Genomic DNA, 20,696 nt, shown 5'->3' on the forward strand with positions numbered 1-20,696 from the left:
GCTTGTATAACCAAATGAAAAATATAGTTTACCATCATATTTCTGAAATGCATTCAGTTGAATGATCTCTTCCACGAAAAATAACAATGAAAATAAAAACTTTGTGCAAATTAACTAAACCAGTAATGTCAACACGTCGTCATCTTACATAGTCGACATTACCCAGCGTACTCTGCCTACCAGCCATTTCTGACTAGTGTATTGCAGGGGGGCAAGTCCCCTGCACCCTCCATGTGGGGGCTGTGCCCCCCCATCCCCTCCTAATTATATATACAAACTCCGGGATTGCACTACAGTGAGGAAATGGGTACATTTCCTGATCCCCACTGTACTGCGATCTCCAAGCAAAACATCAGCCTCACAACAGCAAATGCACACTCGCATTCACTGTTGTGGAGTCGACCATTTTCGGTTCGGCCTTCCATAAACTGGAAAAATAGCCTTTCGGCTATCCCAGTTTGAGTGAATGCTGTTAGAAATTTTGATAGTAAACCAAAAAATATTTTCTGTTTGTTGTGAATCTGAGCATGCTTCCTACTGTAGCTATGGAATGCTTTGTTGTTCATTACTTAGCATCAGGTTATGCTATATATCCACAGAGGGATTCACCTCCGAGTTACTACTTCCTGACTCCACATGTCAAGTACTTTCTAAAGGGGGTCCTGGACCTTACTTCCATCATGAAGCCTATTCTTGCTCCTTGGATCCTTCATTTTGTGGTGAATAAAGTGCACTTTCTCATTTGAAACTTCTAGCATTAGTGGCCCTTATGTTTTTTTTTTTTTTTTTTTTATCCAGAAGGCACTTTTTTCCTGTGGATATTAAATCTGGTAGGTCTCAGAACTGCAATCCCCAACATATAAAAAAAAAAAAAAACATACACAATATTTCAAAGGAATGAGGTAAATCTTAGCGCTAATTCCTCTTTGCCTAAGGTGGTCAGAGTAATTCGGTCAGAATCAAGACATCCATCTACTAAGCTTTAAAACACAGGTTATTGCATTTAATGGATCCATCCATTCACAACCCCCTTTTGCACATGGGGTCAGGGTGTCACTTCACCAGTGACGATCATCACAGCCAGGTGGCTAGCCCTGCTGCTGTAGTTCTTCCACACCACACACTTATGGCCAGTTTAGATTGTTCAGTTCACCTACTTCATGTCTTTGGATTGTGGGAGGAAACCGTAGTACCTGGAGGAAACCCACATGAACACAGGGAGGACATGCAGAGTCCACAGGGAAGGCACCCCTACTGAGAATCGAACAGGGGAACCTCTTGCTGTGAGGCAACAATGCTATCTGCTGTGCCACTGTAATGGCTATACATAGGGACTTGAGATAGTACATAGAAAAAAAAACAAGCACTTTTAGTCAGTCAGTTGGACAAGATGTCCATTTCCTTTATATTAACTAGACAAGGTAGACTGGTTTCAAAATAAGCACTCTTGAAATGGCTTGTAAATTACATTTTATTATAATAGTCATGGAAAACATTGAAAGGACAGGTATGGGTGCATTTACTCCACCAGGACAGCAGCTACCACAGGGACCTCTCTTTAAGAATGTTTCAGCCCAGTGTATCTGTGAAGCTACTACAGGGTCTACTACTCACATTTTTTGTAAGCATTCCAAATTAGCCATTCATTTCAGGGCAGGGCAGGTTTTACCACTGCACTCCTACAGGGCTTGTTATGACCTCCCCAAGGGTAACTGCTGGATGATGAATGATACAACAACCTTGATTTTTGTGTTAAATATAGTACATTTTTGTACTTACATTCACCATAACAGAAGATTTCCTGAGAGGAGGATCACTGCTGCATTACTGGTTCAGAATACCATTTCACCTTGATTGGTTTTCTCAGACCCTACTGCCTCCTACTACACACATGGTAAAAGAATACTGGTGTCTCCATTTTAAGAAAGAAAAAAACAGAACCAGCAAAACGTAGATCCTGAAAACAGCAATTTATTGTGCTAGGTTAAAAACCCCCACACATAAGCAACACTCTTTTACAACAGACCGGTTTCGGTAGGATATACACAACCTTCTTCAGTGAAAATACACAAAGCAAAAATGTGCCAACATATAAAGAGGTTACTAAGTCCCCATTGGTAGATTCAGAAGTCATTCAAAAATTATCATTCAGGCCAGGTGGGAATAATCCCCCCAGTTTGATAATCCATTTCTTTTCCTTGGTATTAAGAATTGGATGCCAGCCTGCTTTATTTGTCCTATTCCCTTGTATAATATCAATAACCATGAATGTAAATTTTGCAGTAGTGTGTGCCAAGGAATATTTATTTAGTGCATTGGTTATTTTATGTGTCTTAATGTTACTGATGTGCTCTGTGATTCTGATTCTGAGTGGCCGTGAGGTCTGTCCAACGTAGAAAGCACCACAGTGACAACTGGCCAAATAGATAAGCCAGTCACTGCTGCAGTTGGCAAAAAATTTGATGTCATAGACCTGGGAACAATTTCTACTGGAAAATTGTTTAGCTTTATTGATTTTGTCACAATTGGTGCAATGTCCACATGGAAAACTGCCTATGAGTGGGTCCCCTGTAAGTGTAGTTTGTTTGAATTGCATTTGGTTATGTTTACTACCATGCTTAAAATGATTGAAAAAATACCCTAGATTTTTACCTTTCCTAAATGAAAACTGACAACGGTCAGGAATGAAATTAGAAATGTCAGAATCATATTGTAAAATGTTCCAGTGAGTATTAACGCTGTCAATTAATTGGTTCGAATTCCTGGCATAGGTGGTGGTAAATCTCAATGTAGTACTTTTGTCAGAAATGTGTTTTTGATACTGGAGAAAATTATTTCTGTTGGAGGAATTAACCATATTACTGGCACTGGACACATAGCCCATAGCATAACCTCTGGACCTAAATCTTTCGGTAAGATCCCTCCTATGGTGTTGAAAAGCATTGTCAGTGGAACAAATGCGTTTGATTCGAATGAATTGTGACTTGGGGATATTCCGTATAACATGAGGGGGATGAAAACTGGAAGCATGTAAAATAGTATTGTATTCAGGATGTTTCCTGAATACTTCAGTGGAAAGTGTATTGTCAGGCAGTTTGGTGATGGCAACATCCAAAAAAGTGATTTTGTTATAGTCATAATGTGCCATAAATTCCAACCCCCAAATGTTGTTGTTCAAATAGGAAATAAATTCCATTAAGCCTTGTATGTCACCTCTCCAAACCATCCTGCAGTCATCAAGATAACAACGCCAAATATCAATATGCTCCAAAAAAATGTTATAGGAATATCCCCAAGTCACAATTCATTCGAATCAAACACATTTGTTCCACTGACAATGCTTTTCAACACCATAGGAGGGATCTTACCGAAAGATTTAGGTCCAGAGGTTATGCTATGGGCTATGTGTCCAGTGCCAGTAATATGGTTAATTCCTCCAACAGAAATAATTTTCTCCAGTATCAAAAACACATTTCTGACAAAAGTACTACATTGAGATTTACCACCACCTATGCCAGGAATTTGAACCAATTAATTGACAGCCTTAATACTCATTGGAACATTTTACAATATGATTCTGACATTTCTAATTTCATTCCTGACCGTTGTCAGTTTTCATTTAGGAAAGGTAAAAATCTAGGGTTTTTTTTCAATCATTTTAAGCATGGTAGTAAACATAACCAAATGCAATTCAAACAAACTACACTTACAGGGGACCCACTCATAGGCTGTTTTCCATGTGGACATTGCACCAATTGTGACAAAATCAATAAATCTAAACAATTTTCCAGTAGGAATTGTTCCCAGGTCTATGACATCAAATTTTTTGCCAACTGCAGCAGTGACTGGCTTATCTATTTGGCCAGTTGTCACTGTGGTGCTTTCTACGTTGGATAGACCTCACAGCCACTCAGAATCAGAATCACAGAGCACATCAGTAACATTAAGACACATAAAATAACCAATGCTCTATATAAACATTCCTTGGCACACACTACTGCAAAATTTACATTCATGGTTATTGATATTATACAAGGGAATAGGACAAATAAAGCAGGCTGGCATCCAATTCTTAATACCAAGGAAAAGAAATGGATTATCAAACTGGGGGGATTATTCCCACCTGGCCTGAATGATAATTTTTGAATGACTTCTGAATCTACCAATGGGGACTTAGTAACTAACCTCTTTATATGTTGTCACTTTTTTGCTTTGTGTATTTTCACTGAAGAAGGTTGTGTATATCCTACCGAAACCGGTCTGTTGCAAAAGAGTGTTGCTTATGTGTGGGTTTTTTTAACCTAGCACAATAAATTGCTGTTTTCAGGATCTACGTTTTGCTGGTTCTGTTTTTTTCTTTCTTATTATTATCAATTGGAACCGGGCATTTGCTCCATGTGCAGGATACTTTTTCATGTTGCGCAGTCTCCATTTTAAAACATATCTTTCAGCGTCATTGACATTTTTGACAAGATGATGAGCTAAAATTAGGAGAATTTCCCCTGCTTTCTATTTCTTCTTTGAAGAGGTTTTACTGAAATTGAGTACTGTCCTTATCCTGCAGATCTTTCTCTCATAATTTACCGGATTCCTGAATTTTCCCATAATACTATCTTTGTTTTGCTGCAAGGATGAGTTTCATGCAAAAAACTTAAGGGCATCATAGGAAATTACCTCAGATTTATAGTGTATACCATCTTAGGCATAATTAGTAGCCACACACACACACACACACACACACACACACACACACACACACACACACTGAATATGGTGTTAGCTGCTCTTCCTTTTATTTAAACTTCATACCATTTTTTTTTGTTTAGGTTGACCGGTTCAGTCTTGCTCTGGGGGCACTTTTAAGCACTTCTGACTTCAGCACAGAATGGTAGGCATCTGCTTGTGGCCACTTCTCATGGATAAGAAGTGATACTGCAGCAAAAAATTTTCTGTATGGGCACCTACTTTTATGAGTATACCCATCATAAATTCAGCAGTTGTTCATATAGCACAGGGCATTTTATAAGATGGTCCTCTCTAAGTCAAAAGTCTTTTCGTGATGTTGTTTGGAAGCTATTGTCTTTTGGAGATAAACAAGAAAGAAAGAGGGTGTCTACAGTGCATGAATAATTGTATTTCCTGACTAGCTTTGACCTTGAACTCTCTTGTGAGTTAATGGTTCTCACACACTACACTAGTTTGCTTTCTCTTAGGAATAAGCTTTTGTTTTGTTTTTTTTTTCATTTGTTTTCTGGGTAAACCCACTGGGCATATAACCCTTTTCAGAGTCAAGCTGGGAGCACTGTCTAGATAAGTGACTTCCTTAGACTCATAAAGTAGGAAAGTAAAGGTGGAAGGAATCAAACCATGTACCCCTGAATACGGGATGCAGCTTGTTAGTAGCTTTGAGCCTTAATTTTCTGCACTGACTGGCAGATTTTTGTGACACTTTTGAAGATATGGTAGATTATGCATGCAACCATTTTGTTTTGAAAAAAAACTTGCCATCTTTTTTTCTGGAATCTGGCTCCAGAATAGATGTTTTCGCTGAAAAGCATACTGTATGTACTTCATAGTTAACATTTTATTTATTTATCTATCTGTCTTTGTTGATGGGGAAAGACCAACTGGGATAGATTTTTTCCAATATTCACATACATAAAAAATACACAGAATATTTAAATTTTTCACATTGTGTCTAATATTTTCATCTTGATTACATACACATTTTTGCTTACGTAATTAGCTGGGACACATTAATACTAACATTGCACCATACAATTTGTGACTATAGAAATTTGAGAAAATAGATAACCTGTGCATTTACATATGGTTATAGCAGACAGGAATACAAAGAAAACAAGGGAAGACACAGATTGACATTTGGGTTGAAATAAGTAAGAAATGATCAGGTGAGGGAGAGAGAAGACTAAACAGGAGTAGATAGTTAAAAATTATCATCAGTTAAATGTTTACGGTAGTAGATAGAAGGGAAGGTGTAATAATCACCTTATGGGAATTTAGTACAGAGCAGCTATCATTTTGTCAGAGGTATTACAGCTTGCATTTTCTTCTGGCTTATAAATTACCTGGGTGTAGAGTAAGAGCAGAGCCAAGTGCCTTGCATATGTTTAACAAACATTGAATATATGCAGATCTGATATCATTTTCATTTGTTCTTTAACTGATGGGTCTGTCCTCTGATCTGGCTTGGCCACATTTACTATACTCTCGAATCTAACTCTCAAGCTCCTTCCTTTACCCATAATGTAGCAACTACCCTACAATATCTCAGATCTTGTTTGCTGCCTTATCAATACAGACATTGATGCTTCTCGTTGAGCTTTAGGGTGTAGCTTTTTGTAGTGTGTGACTTCTTTTCCATTTTTTTCTTACAGTTTCACTTTTCTTCATCACCTCTTCTGTCAGGTTTAACGTCTGTTTTCACCCTTCTCTTTTGACCCATTTTAGTTCTTTGTACCATTGTCATTACTTTCCTTCTGTCTGTTTTTTCCTACACTTTAGAGGGTAATCCTTTTTCTAGCATTGTTGGTAGTTCTTTCTAGTTTAAAAAAAAAACAAAAAAAGAAAACACTAGCATAAACTATCTTAACTATTGTCAGGCAGTCTTCTTTTCTTCTTTTTTTTCCTCCTTTGGCTACTATAGATGACAAACCCACTGGGTTTAAGAAATGCACTTCCTTTGAGCATAAGATCTCCAATTCTGATGCTCACAGGGAGTACGTTCGTTGTCTAGTTACTGCTCATTTGGACACTGTGCACAATTTGTGCTAGGTTCAGCACTAGGGACCTTAGAGACTGGTGTAATAAAATGGTCCTAAAAGACCTGCTACATTCTTCCTCCCTCTCAGTTCCTGCTTCTGGAGCTCATACCCCTGCAAAAACACCCTCTTCAGAGGAAAAAGAATTCAGGAAGCAGTCTCCCATCCTTTCTCCTAAGTCAGCTCTGATTTTGGAGTCTCAGGTCAAATTACTGAAAAAGTCTGATCTGACACCCTTAGCTCTGACACTTACCAAGCCAAAGTCTCTGAGGACCACCGCAGTCCCCAAGGTTCTTTCTGGAATCTGTCCCTTTTTGGCTGCATTCTCCCTTCCTCGAAGAGACCCCGGGGAGAGAGTTCCAGCCCCAGTCTACTACTTCCTCCATTGGGTCCTCCAGACCTTTCTAAAGCCAACATGAATAGCATGATGAGGAAGTTTCTCAGAGCTCAGATTTAGATGGTGGTTATCTTGGCTGTATCTCCCATTAGATCTGTGAGACTCCCTTCTGTTTTCCACACTATAATTTCTCCTTCTCCAATCTGACAAGTGATTTTGGAGATCTCGGATCCGAGAATCATGAGAGTGTCTGCATCAGATTTGAAGGTGATTAGGTCTTTGACTTCAACTGCGTCCCTGACTTGTCTGGTGCTCATCTCCTTGGAACAGGACGAGTCTTGGAACCAAAGCATCAGCACTGGGTCCAGGGGACTTGGTTTGACTCTGATCTCTGCCCCTTGAGGCTTTGCTGTTGGATAGCTTGGGTCCAACCCTTCCCTCTTGACAGGGGTCCAGGCAAGGTCAGGGCATGGGTGGCATCAGCGGCTTCGGTTCCAGTGCAGCCACCCATGGCCTCTTCCAGTTCTTCTCCCTTTGAGATGGTGAAGAGGGGTTTTCTCTTGCCCAAGAGACATGGGTGCTCTTTCTGAAATCCTACAGCCCTGCCATCATCGGATCAGAGAGCTGATCTTCACACACCTATGCTACAGGAGCAGACGACCCAGTCAGGCATCCAGACAATCCCCCCTTGAAGAATTCCCCCTTTCTTCAGATACCTCTTCAGACCATTCCACTAAGGAGGTTTCCTGTAAGAGAACGTGCAGTAGGAGGCACTTAGATTCCCCTCAGGAGTCACTCACCGAAGACACTGACCTTGATGAAGTGGAGGGTCCCCAGGGTCTCCACCAGATGATGCCTCCTTCAGAAACATCTTAGAAATCCTTAGGCAGAAAGGTGGATGGTCCTCTGTTTCCCCCTTCTCAGGAGAAGTCAGTGTTCCTGGAAGCTTTCGGGTCCAGCTCGTCTGTGTCTTGGGTGACTCGACTGGCTGATGATCTTGCAGATCTAGTCTCTTGCCAGACGTGGAAGGAACCGGATACTGTAGAACCCATTCCCCGACATCCTGACAAGTTTCTTGCTCCTCCTAAGGACAGGCCCGTCTGTAGCAAGGGAGTCCCTGTTGATGCCATGATTGTGGCTCCTCCGTCCATCCCCCAAACAGGGAGTCCAGGACATTGGACAGATTCAGGAAGTGCATTTATGCCTCAGCAGCCTTTGCCTTATGGTCACTGAGCTATTTAATGCATTTTACAAGGTACAAAGGGATTTGACTAAAGAGCTTTCCAAATCCCTGTATGTGGAAGACCACAAAAAGCTTTCTGCACAACTGGCTACCCTTCAATCTATCTATAATGCGTCCATTAGGTTAATTTCCCATGCTACTGAGGGAACCTTAGGGGCAGTGGTTCAGGCATAGCCATAAGGAGACATGCCTGGATGTGCTTGTGTGACTTTGTGGAGCCCTTAAAGTCTTCACTCATCAGTGCTTGCTTTGATGGATCTTCCTTGTTTGGCCCCACTGTTAAGGAAATGCTTTCCTGGAGTGAGCAGGGTGGAAAAACTGTTTGCCATGGGGATCTGTTTTTCTACTCCTCAGAGATCCTTTTCCAGGAATCAATGAGTAGGGAGAAAGATCTGGTTCTGTATGTCCCAGGATCCTTTCCAGGACTCACATGAGGGTACCTCCCCCTGGGGACGGGGACAGGGGGGTCTAATGGAAGACACCACCCTCTTGGTAGAGGATGCCCACAAAACCAGGGTTTCTGTGACACCTTTTTGGATAAACCCTTTCAGCGCTGCTGAACAGTTGCCTGACTGGTCATCACTGGAGGCAGTTTGAGGGGTGCTTGTGTCTGCACCCAAACACCTGGGCATCAATCACAAATGTTTCTTGGGTAAGGAATGTCATATCTAGAGGTTATTTCATACCATTTTCACAAATTCCCCCAAACAAAAGGAACAGGCTCCCTGACATTCCACCCAGTCAGAGGGAGGCAGCAACTCTAGAAATTCGAAAGCTGGTAGACAAGAGAGTCATCCAGAGGGTCCCATCTGACCAGACAGGATTTGAAATGTACTAAAGATTCTTTTAGTTCCAAAGAAAACAGGGGACCTGAGACCAGTTCTGGAACTCAGCAAATTTAAAATTGAATCAATTTGTAAAGAGATCAAAGTTCCAAATGGTCCCATCCATTCTGCCATTTCTGCAAAAGGATGATTGGATGCGCTCTGTTGATCTTCAGGATGTGTACTATCATATCAAGATGAGTAGATGCCCCAGAAGATATATGTGCTTTCAGCTGGGGGCCAGTCACTACTAGTTCAGAGGCCTGCCTTTTGTTACCACACTCTTCTCACACTCTTCTCCTCCAACTAGATTGATATTTCAGTTATTAGAGTTGGTGGCAGTGGCTATAACCTTGGTTCCCATGGCTTGCTTTTATTTGCGCATTGTTCCATGGACTCTAGCTGTTCAGTTCTTCACCATCCCTTGTCTTCACCAGTCAGACTCTCAAAAATGTGCAACTGCCACCTTTGTTGGTGGATTCAGTTAGACAAAGTTTCTTAAGTTGTCTTTACAACCCCAGTAACCATGGTAACCACAGACACCTCACATTTAGGGTGAGAGGGGGCATTTCTTGGGAAAGACTGTCCAAGGCACTTGGTCCCCTGAAGAGACTGATTCGTACATCAGTGTACTGGAGCAGCCCTTCTAGCATTGCAGGCCTTCCAGGACACCCTTACTGTCGGGACAATTGCGATTCAAACTGACATGTTTCTGGCTTGGTATGTCAACAAATGGGGGGAAACCGAGCTTATCTCCTTTGTAGGGAGGCATTGAGAGGGTGCAAGTGGGTGATCTCCTCCAACCCCTTTCTTATGACGGCCTACATCCTGGGGAAATCCAAGATGCTAACAGACAAACGCAGAAGTTCCATTCTGATGACTCATGAAGTGGTCTCTCAATCAGTTAGTGGCATAAAGGATTTTCAACCTTGCTGTGATCAGTTTGCCTCTCCCACAACAAATGTGTTAGGTTCTTTGCCCTGATCCCCCTCTGGGAAAGTCACTGAGAGATGCTCTAGCCCATGTTTGGTCCTCCAGTCTGCCTTACACTTATCCCGATAGCTCTGATTCCCGAATTCTTACAGAAGTGCATGGTTATCCGCTTTGCCCTTTTTTGACCTCATCAAGTGTGGTTCCCTTTCCTTTGATTTCACCTTCGCTATACACCCTGGATACTGGATCCCATTTCAGACCTCCTCTCTTATCCCACAGGACTGGATCACCCAGACATTACAGGCCTCAAGGTGACCACATGGTTTCCCCAGTTCCAGCGATGATCAGACAGAACAGGCTTTCCTCCCCGTTCCAATGGATATTGCTGTCATCTCAGAAGGCCTCTAGCAGGAAGATCTACAAAAGCAAATCTAAGAGATTCTCAGTTTGGGCTCTTCAGAGGGAATTAGACCCTTTCACTACCCCTATTCTTGCTGTTCTGGAGTTTTTCAAATCTGTTTTTCAAGAAAGAGTTAGTTTCTCTCTACTGTCAAAGTGCATTTGGCAACAATGTTTAATTTTCATTCAGGGGAAATGCTTCCTCTTTAGCTTCATCAAAGTTGTACAAGGCTTTCCTTAACCTTTTTGTTTAGACTCTCCCAGTGAATGACCCTACCTCACCCTGGCATTTAACGGTTGTACTGCCAGGTTTGATTGAGTCCTTTTGAGCCATTGGCTAGATCTGACCTAAAATATTTATCTTGAAAAATTGCTTTTCCAGTGGCTATTGCATCTACAAGACAAGTATCGGAGCTCCAGGCTCTCACTCACAAATCCCCATACTTGATTGTCCACAAAGTACAGCTGTGTACACTTACCATAAATGTAGATGTTCGAGTGTATTCACTGTTTGCAGTCATTATATTTGGGTTATCCTGCCAGGGTAGCCCTCGGCTGGGCCCGAATACCAGAGGCTTAGTATTTCTGCGTTGGTTGCTGTTACTTGAGGACTGACGTCAGGTCATCAGTAGTATAAAGTAAGGCAGCCAACGCCATTACATTAGTTTTTCTTGCTGTGGAGCCAGAAGCAGTTCGCATGAGTGCCGGTTGGCTGCTACCTGAGTTTTTGTCTCCGAATTGAAGTTGAAGTCTTCTAAAGCTAAGTACCCCTTTGGGCATCCAGGCCAGTCCATCCTTTTTGCCCAAAGTGGCCTCAGAGGTGAAAATTAACCAAGTCATTAATTTGCCTGTTTTCTTTCCCAACTTCACTGTTAAAGGTAAATACATGCTTCATCTCATAGACACACACACACACACACACACACACACACACACACACACACACACACACACACACCTCTGCTTTTATCTCCATTGGTACAAAGATTCCAGAGCAACAGATCAATTGTCTGTCTCATTCTCCCCCAACTAATTGGGTAGACCAATTTCTAAAGTTACCTTAGCCAGATGGTCGACAGACTGCATATTCTTTGTTTCCAGTCAACAAGGTTTGTCCTTACTCAGACCATGTAAAGCACACTCCAGCAGGTCCATGGTGACTTTGTCTGCTTTCTGGTCTAGGGCTTCAGTTGATGACACTTGTGCCACAGCTCCAATGTTCATACATTTATTGCTCATATTGGATTTGACTTCAGAAGCAAGGCTGCATTTGGTTCTGCATTACTTCAGAGTATCCTTCCATGAAGGCCACCCAAGGTTCATGTAGCTGAGGAGTCTATCCCATCAGTTGAGGAACAAATAAAAATGACATAATCAAATATTAAAATGATGTACTCCCCATAACTATGCATCTAAGTTGTCCCATTTTTATTCTTCCTCAGCTTCCCATCCTCCTTCCTCCTTTTTCTGGAGTAACCTTATGGTTGTTGTGGAACCCCTGTTCCATGTTTAAGCCCCAGTCCTTTCTACCAGCCTTCTTCCTGTCTTGGCCTGAGGTAAGTTCTTGGACTGAGATTAGTCATTTCTGTTGGTTTTGGGACAGCAAACTTGATCTGAGGTATTGCAGGGAAGCTGGGGCATTATGGATAAAGGGAGTAGTTCGAGAATTGGATCTGAGAGTCTAGTAAATGTGGCTGAGCCAGATCCCAGACCCATCAGTTGAGGAAGAATGAAAATGATCAATAGAGATGCATAGTTATGGTGATTACATGACATTAATTTTTCTTACACCTGTTCTCTTGTCTTTGTTGATGTGGTGGGCCACCAAAGCAATGCATTGTAATATGGCTGTTATGTAATTCTCATTTTTTCATCACTCCGTCTCTACTCTGTACACAGAATCTTGAGGGAGAGAGCCATGCTTCTCAAAGCCTATGCGTATATAGGCTACTTGATAAGAGTCAGTAGGTGTAAGAACATAGGTCATTTCATATACAGTGTCATTTGCAGTATATGGCCTGTTGTTATAAATCCACACGCAGGTGGGAGGGTGGCGTAATGGTTAAGGTGTTTACCTTAGAAGCACAAGGTTCAGGGTTTGATTCTCACAGGGGGTAATTGGCTAGGCTTAAAAATGGTCCATGAGGACAGCTAGCCTAGTAATAATCTATGAATCTATGAATCTATGAATCTACATGTATAGTGTTATTATTGTTTTACTGTTGTAGTTTCAGACATTTCATTTATTTGGTAGTCATAATTCATCTTTTTGCTTTGAGTCGTGCATAATTGTGAGGTTTCAGTGTTTTTATCAATAATTGTTTTATTGATAAAATTGTTTACACTTTTTTCTAATGACGTGTTGGTTTATTAATCCTGTTTCAATAGCTGGAACAGCAGTATTTTTCATTTTTGAATGTTTTGTCCCCAGGTTGAGTCCTCCGGAAATCATCTTGCACTGCATGAAATCTGACCTTTGTATCTTAACAGTACAATTAAGGTAGGAATTGACATTGTATTTATTATCAAACCATTTAGTAACTGTCAGAGTTACTGTGTTTATGGATGATTTTTTGATTGTATTTTCAGAAGTAATTAGCTTCTAATTCTCATTTTGTTGTTTTTTTCATTTATCCAGTATCTTGGAACTTTGGTAATTACCACATTTATAGTAGTCCATCCATTTTCTAAACCGCATGCCATATTGAAGTGTATGATGTTAGCAAGCTGAACAGGGAAATCCAGACTTCTCTCTCTCTCCCTAGTTGCATTCATCAGCACATCTTGTGGGATCCCAAGGTGTTCCATGCAAGCTGAGAAATATAATCACTCAAAAGTTCCTTTTGACCTTCTTGCATTCGGCTTTGCCTGGTGCAGTGATGTGGGGGGTACCCAGGTGGTATATTCACAGGGTGTACCCAGACCACTTAAAATGACTTCTTTCAAACTGGAAAAGTAGTGACTGTACTTTGACGTCATTCTGGGTTGCTGAATTTATAACTCTGAGAAATTCAATTTTGCCACTTTTATCTGTAATGCTATCCAAAGTACCCAACACTCATGGTCACTGGAGAAGATGGGGACATCCATTGTTCTGTAAACTGAGGACTTTGTTCTTAAAGTCATTTCTCACTTCATCACTGTAGTCTAATATAGTACTGCTTCCACTGAGCCCACCTACTAGTCAGTATCTGATCTCCTCTGTTTTCACTTGTTAATGAAACCATAAGATTCTTAAACTGCTCCACATGAAGTAGCTGTCTTTCCAAGACAAAACTGAGGTCCCAAGTTGGTGTTGGTGCTTTCCAGGGCAGTCTTATGTTTTTAGCCCCTGTGAGGTACTGTTTTAGCAATGGATGAGAGAAAATAGGAGGATCTGTGTTGTAATGAGCCAAGATGGCAGAAGCGTGGATCTTAATGGATGAGAAGGATGGACATTTGATTTGAAAATCTCAGGAGTTGGCCGACCAGCACTTGCGAACTGCTTTTGCTTCGGGCACCGCGCGGCAAGAAAGACTGAAGAAAATGGCACTGACGTCAGGGAAGAAGCAACAGCAACCGATGCCGGATCAAGACTTTGGAACTCTGGCCGACTGCGGGACCGCCTGACGGCAGGATAAGCCAAGTGTAATTACTGCAGCAGTGAAGACACTCTTACATCTACATTTATGGTAGGTACACAACTGTACTTCTCCACCCCTACCAATTGCATACACTAGCCTACTATTTTCCAGGAGATGTCTACGATCTGTAGGTTATAGGTGCTGAGTTTCATCCCAGTTGATTCACACTCATAACTGAACTTCTCCAATAAATGTCAGAGGTGGCAGTTACTTGATGTTGAGATGGAATCATCATCTGCAAACAGCAAAATTGCAGTGAAGTTTCCTCAAAATGGACACACTCCATACTTTGGCCATGTATTGATATTCCCTCTACAAAAGTCACAAGGGGGTCAGAACACACCCTAATCAGCATCTAATGTTTAACTGAAACTTGTTTGACTTGTCTCTGTGAATAAGGACAAAAAGCTTACTCCTTAAATATAGGGCCTGAATAGCATTCCATTGAAACTTCTAATGTCTGTGTAAGGCTGAGGCACTGAATCCATTTTTCATGGGCTGAATGAAGTCTGCATCCCTGCTTCTGAGTCAGGGGTGTGACTTCTAGACAGTCATGTGTTATAACACCCTGGCATAGGTTTTCTCAGGGAGACTGTGGAGCATGGTTCTTTTATAATTGGTGCATATCCGTCTGTCACCCTTTTTAAAAAAAAAACATGAAGGCAACTACCTCATTTTACCAGTCCAGACGTGCTGTCATACACTTTGTCTGACAAGCCATGCACACTCACAACACTGCCATCCAGTCCTCAGGACTTTACCTCACTGGAACTGTAAAATAACCTTGGCCAGCTCTTCAGCAGAAGTAGACCCAGTCCCCGTATACTTCTGTGACTGATTTTTGAGAAAAGGCCACATCTACCAGATTCAAGTGTTTTTCAGAATGTTCTTTCTGTCCATTAGGTATGTGGGCAAACAAGTTCTGCATTTCTGAAACCTTGGTGAGAACTGACTGCAGTATCCTGCCCAACCCTTCCTGAGTTAACTGAACAGTGTGATAGAATCTCTTGAGGCTATTTGAAGGTCATTCACCATAGCCTGTCTGGACTTCTTCCTTCAGTATCTTAGTCTTTGCTTTGATGACTAGTATAGCTTCTACATTTCAGTCAAATTTGGAGACTTGTACCCATCAGTCAGATATGTAGATACTTGCATTAAAAGTGCATGGCTGGCCTCTTAACTGATGGCTTTCCTTATTGCTGGATTTTACCAGCAGGTCCTATGGTTACTGCTATGACAAACACCGTCAAGTTTTTAGACACAGCTGCTTGTCATTGTTTCATCTGAGGTGTTGGAGGGTCCTTTCAGATTGCATGTTCACAGCATCCCCAGATATATGGAAGAAGATCCTCTGGAGGTGAGAATTTAGCTCCTTCCACACACAAGCAAAAGCTAGGCATTCCCAGGATACTCTGATTAGACATTAGGGCTTTCATTGTCTATACGACCACTTCCCTTGGCTTTCTGACCTAACACACCACCAAGTGTCCAGAACGTATGACCTCAGAACATGGTGTTTATTATGGACAATCCATGACTAGCACAGAAGTAAAAAAAATAAAACAGTTCAATCAGTCAATCACCAATCAGGATCAAATATCTGGCAACCCATTCCTCCTGTTTTCATCTTCCCAAATATATCTGTTGTTCACCACGTGAACATTGTGGTGTCCCAGAAGAACTACAGAATAAGTGGGTGGCTATCTTTTGAGTACTGCACCAACTGTCTCCAAGGTGGCTAAATACTCCCAGTAAATGCTGCCTATGTACAAACAATAGAGTTTTCCTTTTTGCAGTAGCATTGATAATAACTCTTGTAATTTGTTGTCTCACAGTACAGATGAATGATGGCATGCAGTCAGGGACTTGAGTATACCATACCCCCCCCCCCCAGAGCATCTTGAGAGGGTCAACTACACAGTATGTGAGAGATCCCCCCCACACACACACACACACATATCCACCTCCAAGAAGGCTGTACATGGAGGTAAGACCAAGTAAATGTAGGTTGTTGCATTTTATTTGCCTGACCCTTCCAGGCAAGGGTGACTTTATTAGATGCATAACCTGCTGATAACTTAGCCATAAGGATCACAGGAGCATACAGACATTTTCACCATGGCAATGTCATTGTTTGCAGTAATACTGCAAGTTGTACTTATGACTCCAGTAACACCTAGTTTACACAGATCTAGAAGAAACGGCATGACACAGAAAAAAGGTAAGATAACTAGGGAAAAAGTTTGTTGCAGTACAACCCAAGCAAGCTTTAAGAATGTAACCATGTCTGTTTCAGCATTTAACATGGTATTAACAATATTGGAATGTAGCATTATATTCCAGCAAGAAATGTATCATAATTTAGTGATGATCTCTCTTAAGTATTCCTTTCATAACTTGCCCTGTAACGTTTTAAAGTCTCTAACCACATTGACTTAAGTAACCTGGTTCACTGATGAAGAGGCAAGAAGTATCTCTGTATTACTGGTGATTAAGGCTGAAGGCAGAGTCTGTAGCTGGTTGGATTGGGAAGTACTAAAGAAAAAAGGTCCCCTCTTCTCAGTTAGTGCTACCACATGACTCCTTTTGGAGGAGAGCCCTACTTAAACAAGGTAGTTTATATAGGACAGCATGGCAGGATATTCCTGCATCCACTGTGCACCACTCAACCAAAAAGCTATGAGTATTTGGCAGCAGCCTGTATTTGTGTGTCCCCCCCGATTACTCTGATTCTCACCCCCTATTCTTTGCTCTCTGTCTTTGGTAGTTATAGGGCTATCATCTCTGAGAAGTTGTTGTACCCACTTGGGAGGGTTTAGATGGGTGTACTGGTCAAAAAGTCATACTGTAGAGGAGGTTAAGTAAGCACCCTAGGTGCCAACAGTTGTGACGGAAAGAGGTACAGGAAAAAACAGCATTGTGAATCCAGTGCTATGTCAAGCAACTAGTATTGTGCATTTTGAAGTGATTTTGCTATGGTGTCCTGAGAATCACCTTACTAAAAAAGTTTGTATTTAGGAAACTTAAAATACTGAAATGTAGCTGTAATATCTCTTGATCTTCAGAAGTGGCAGGTGAATACAAGCTGTTAAAAATTTGTAAAGGAAATAATTTTTGTTGCAGAGTTAATTTTAAAGAAAATTGGTGGTATGATACACATCTGTTTAGACACTTGCCAAATACATTGACTGGGAAAAGTGTGATGTTGATAATGTGTAATACATGTTTGCATGAAAATTTTAACATGCTGTAGAATTGTAAAATGCTGTTTAAAAAAGCTCGCTTGGAGGGTGGACTTTCATTGCATATTCTAATATTGTCCATTTTAATTGGCATGATGTAGTCAAATATCTGTGTTGGAGTTATCAAATATGTTATTTAGTTCCAGTAACACAAATATTAATGGAATGGTTTGTAGTTTTGTTTTGAGTACTAGCAATGAAGATGGTGGATATTGCGACTGGATTACAGAGCTGAAGTGTAGGTGTTTATTTTAGTAATAAATTAGAATGGAGGGGATGTGTAAAGAATAGAGACAAATGACAGGTACTCATTTCTTAATTTTTAGTTGTAAGGGTTACAAAATTAACATTCAGGCTTTATATATGAAGTGTTAAAGGGGTATGTCTTTTACAAGGAATAATCTAAAACTATGATGTAGACTTGTATATTAAGGACAAAGGCAGGATGCTTCTGATTTAGGATGCCAGAAGCATTGGCTTGTTTTGAAGCTGGTCACATATTAACTGTGATTGTTGCCCTGGTCGTGTTTGAACTTTTTTTCTTCTAATTTTCTGGAGGCTGTTTTATTCTGTTTAAGCACATGCACTGATGATTAAATTGGGGCGATGCTAGTTCAAAAGCTATGAATTGACAGAGATCATCGTTTACTGCTTCCATCTGAGAATTCTAATATATTCCTTACTACACATCTTGCAAATCCACAAGACAAACAGCACCAGATCCAAGGACCTGAACTTTGCCTACGACATAAATAGAACATGCTGGAGAAACAGATATGTCTCTCCAAAGATCCCCACACTATGGAATAAGTTCTCCATCTACATAACGCAGTTCATTCCTGACCCTATTCAAAAGAGACTTTGATCATTGGATGGGAAATCACAAATTCACCTGTGTCTGTTCTCCGGTCTCTGAAGGACACAGGTCAACAGTAAGTAAATTAATCCCCAACTAACATACCTGTCTACTATATAACCCCTAGCTACCTCTTTGCTACCATATCCCACCATGTAGATGTCCAAGGAGCTGTAGGTCTAGGTTGGGTTGCACAGCTAGTTTTGTAAAGGCTGTGGTGGTCATTAGCATAGTATAAACTTGTGAACCTATGAACTGCTTTGCTTATTTGGTGTTAACAAAGACATTCTTATCCTACTTACAAAGTATCATGTTTTAAATTGCTGCTAGATTTCTGTTATATTTGTGTACTCAGATAATGTATCACTTGTATAGCATGTATACTTACATGTGCATCAACCTGTAAACACCTACTCTGGTTCACTTAATTTTTTATACGTGACTTGGTTTGAATAACAGATTCATTTTCCTGCATCTAGACTGCCTTTTTTGTTGATGCCCTGGATTAACATATATGCTTGAGTAGTGGCAGAAAAGAGGGCCTTTTGCAAAATTTCACTTTCATGGTCATCATTCGTTAAATAAATAGATAAATAAAACATGTCAGATGGTTCTGTTGTGATGTTTTTATCTCTGTACTGTATAACCCTCCTCTTTACTTGCATGCTCCACTGTCTGTCTGACATCTTCAGTACTGGTGTCACCATAGATATGCAGCAGTAGTGTACTAACTCATATACCCTTGAAACCAGTTTTGAAGAATAGGAGGTTGTTCAAATGAAATTAAATTATTTTAATGAAAGACAGATAAACATATTACATATATATTTTAATCATTTTTAACTAATTCATTTTTAACTAATGCATTTTATGTTACAATATTTATTACGTATCTATACTTGAAATGTTTTCCAGTATGACTTTGTACATATTGTAGAATGACTGGTTTTACTTTAAGTGCTAATTATTTCAAGCATTAATTGGTTTGATTTGATTGGTTTGAATACTGTTTAAATATAGTTGAGTAGGGAGTGTTTGAAGGTCTGAAGAAGTGATATGTGTATCATGAAAGCGCTTACCTGAGTGAATAAATTTACCTTGGATTTTACCTACCTTTTATTTATCCTTGGACTGTGTTTAAACTAGGACATTCTGTGCCTTGGTTGCTTCACCATTTCTTTGTGGATTTTTATGACTTTATTGTACCTTGGTGGAGTACTTATCCTAGCTATTTCCTGTCTAGCATTTTCTAACTTTTGGTGAGTTTTCTTGATGGCTTGAGTGATGTATTAATCATATTTTAAGTTCTCGTCAACTAAGACACCAAGAAGCTTTGTGCTGAAAACTAATTCAGTTAAGGTATTGCTGCGGTGAAGCTGAAAGATTGTATCTGATGATGTAAATCTTTATTCAGTCCTTACTGTTAGGACTTCAATTCCGTCCTCAGAACCGACATGGCCATTTCCAAGCTTGCGCCAGCCAAAAACTCTCAGCTAAGACCTACCCATAATGTCCCGCTCATAGTTACTCCAGATCTCGTTTGCTGCGTTCCTTGTCAGATGTGCCTAGCCATCTTTCTCAAAGCTAATTGTGTTTTTTGGTATAGAATCTCTTCATAATTTCTTGTTTTTTAGTCTGTTTAGTTTTTTCTCACTATTCATTACCATTTGTGGTATTTTTTAAATACCATTGTTGGTGTTCTCTTCCTTTTCTTTTATTGATTTTTCTCTTATGATACCCCTTTGTTGCCTGTACTATATCAGGCAAATTAAGTTGGGGTTTAAGCAGTGTGACAAGTGTGGGCGTAAGATGCCTAACTCAGATGGACGCGCTCGTTGCGTCTTCTGTTTGGGCATGGGCCACATTAAAGCTGATTGTAACATTTGTGCTAGTTTTAGCAATCGCACACTAGCAGAATGTAAGAATAAGCTTATTTTAAAAGTTTTAATTAAAACATCTTTTTCAGAGGCTTTATCTGGGTTGGAGGTCTCGCCCCCTCCAAAGACCAAAAAACATGAGGAAAAACAGTCACTCGGTTCCCACATCTCTGTCAGTTACAGAACTGAGTCAGCTTTGTGCTTCTCCGGCGCCCTCGGCACAGACCTCTTCGGCATCAAGCCCTGTGTCTTCTCCCTCAGTGCCATCTATGATGTTGACTCCTATTTCAGTTCCAGCATCAGCACCACCAGCTTCGGTGCCGTCCTTGGATCCAACATTGCCTCCGATGACTGTACCTGCTTTGGCACCATCAGTGGCCATTATGACTTTGTCTCCTAAAGTCGAATATCTGCCAAGAAACAGATACTCTCCATTTTACGACCCATTTTGGGGCAAAGATTTAGCCCCTTTCTTGAAAGACCTGATTCTCCTTCAGCAGCCTCCTTTAGATCCACCAGGAGTTTTTCTGAACTAGACCTAGTGCGGGTTGTGGACCAGCTTCTGGCAACTAGGGGATTG

General features: G+C 40.8%; 1 protein-coding gene across 5 annotated transcripts in view; it reads left to right on the top strand.

The window, feature by feature from the left end:
* Positions 1-20,696, top strand: part of LOC122800880 (LIM domain containing preferred translocation partner in lipoma) — a 3,822,027-nt gene that overhangs the window by 576,352 nt on the left and 3,224,979 nt on the right. For 4 of the 5 annotated variants that reach the window (XM_044070213.1, XM_044070214.1, XM_044070212.1 and 1 more), the window contains one exon: positions 12,950-13,018. The exons of the other annotated variant lie outside the window; for it this stretch is intronic. The gene's annotated coding sequence lies outside the window, so the exon portion shown is untranslated. The remainder of the gene's footprint in view (positions 1-12,949; positions 13,019-20,696) is intronic. 5 annotated transcript variants of the gene reach the window in all.

The sequence above is a fragment of the Protopterus annectens genome, chromosome 4.part1 (genome assembly GCF_019279795.1).
Source record: "Protopterus annectens isolate FY-2018-M chromosome 4.part1, PAN1.0, whole genome shotgun sequence".
Taxonomy (NCBI): Eukaryota; Metazoa; Chordata; order Ceratodontiformes; family Protopteridae; genus Protopterus; species Protopterus annectens.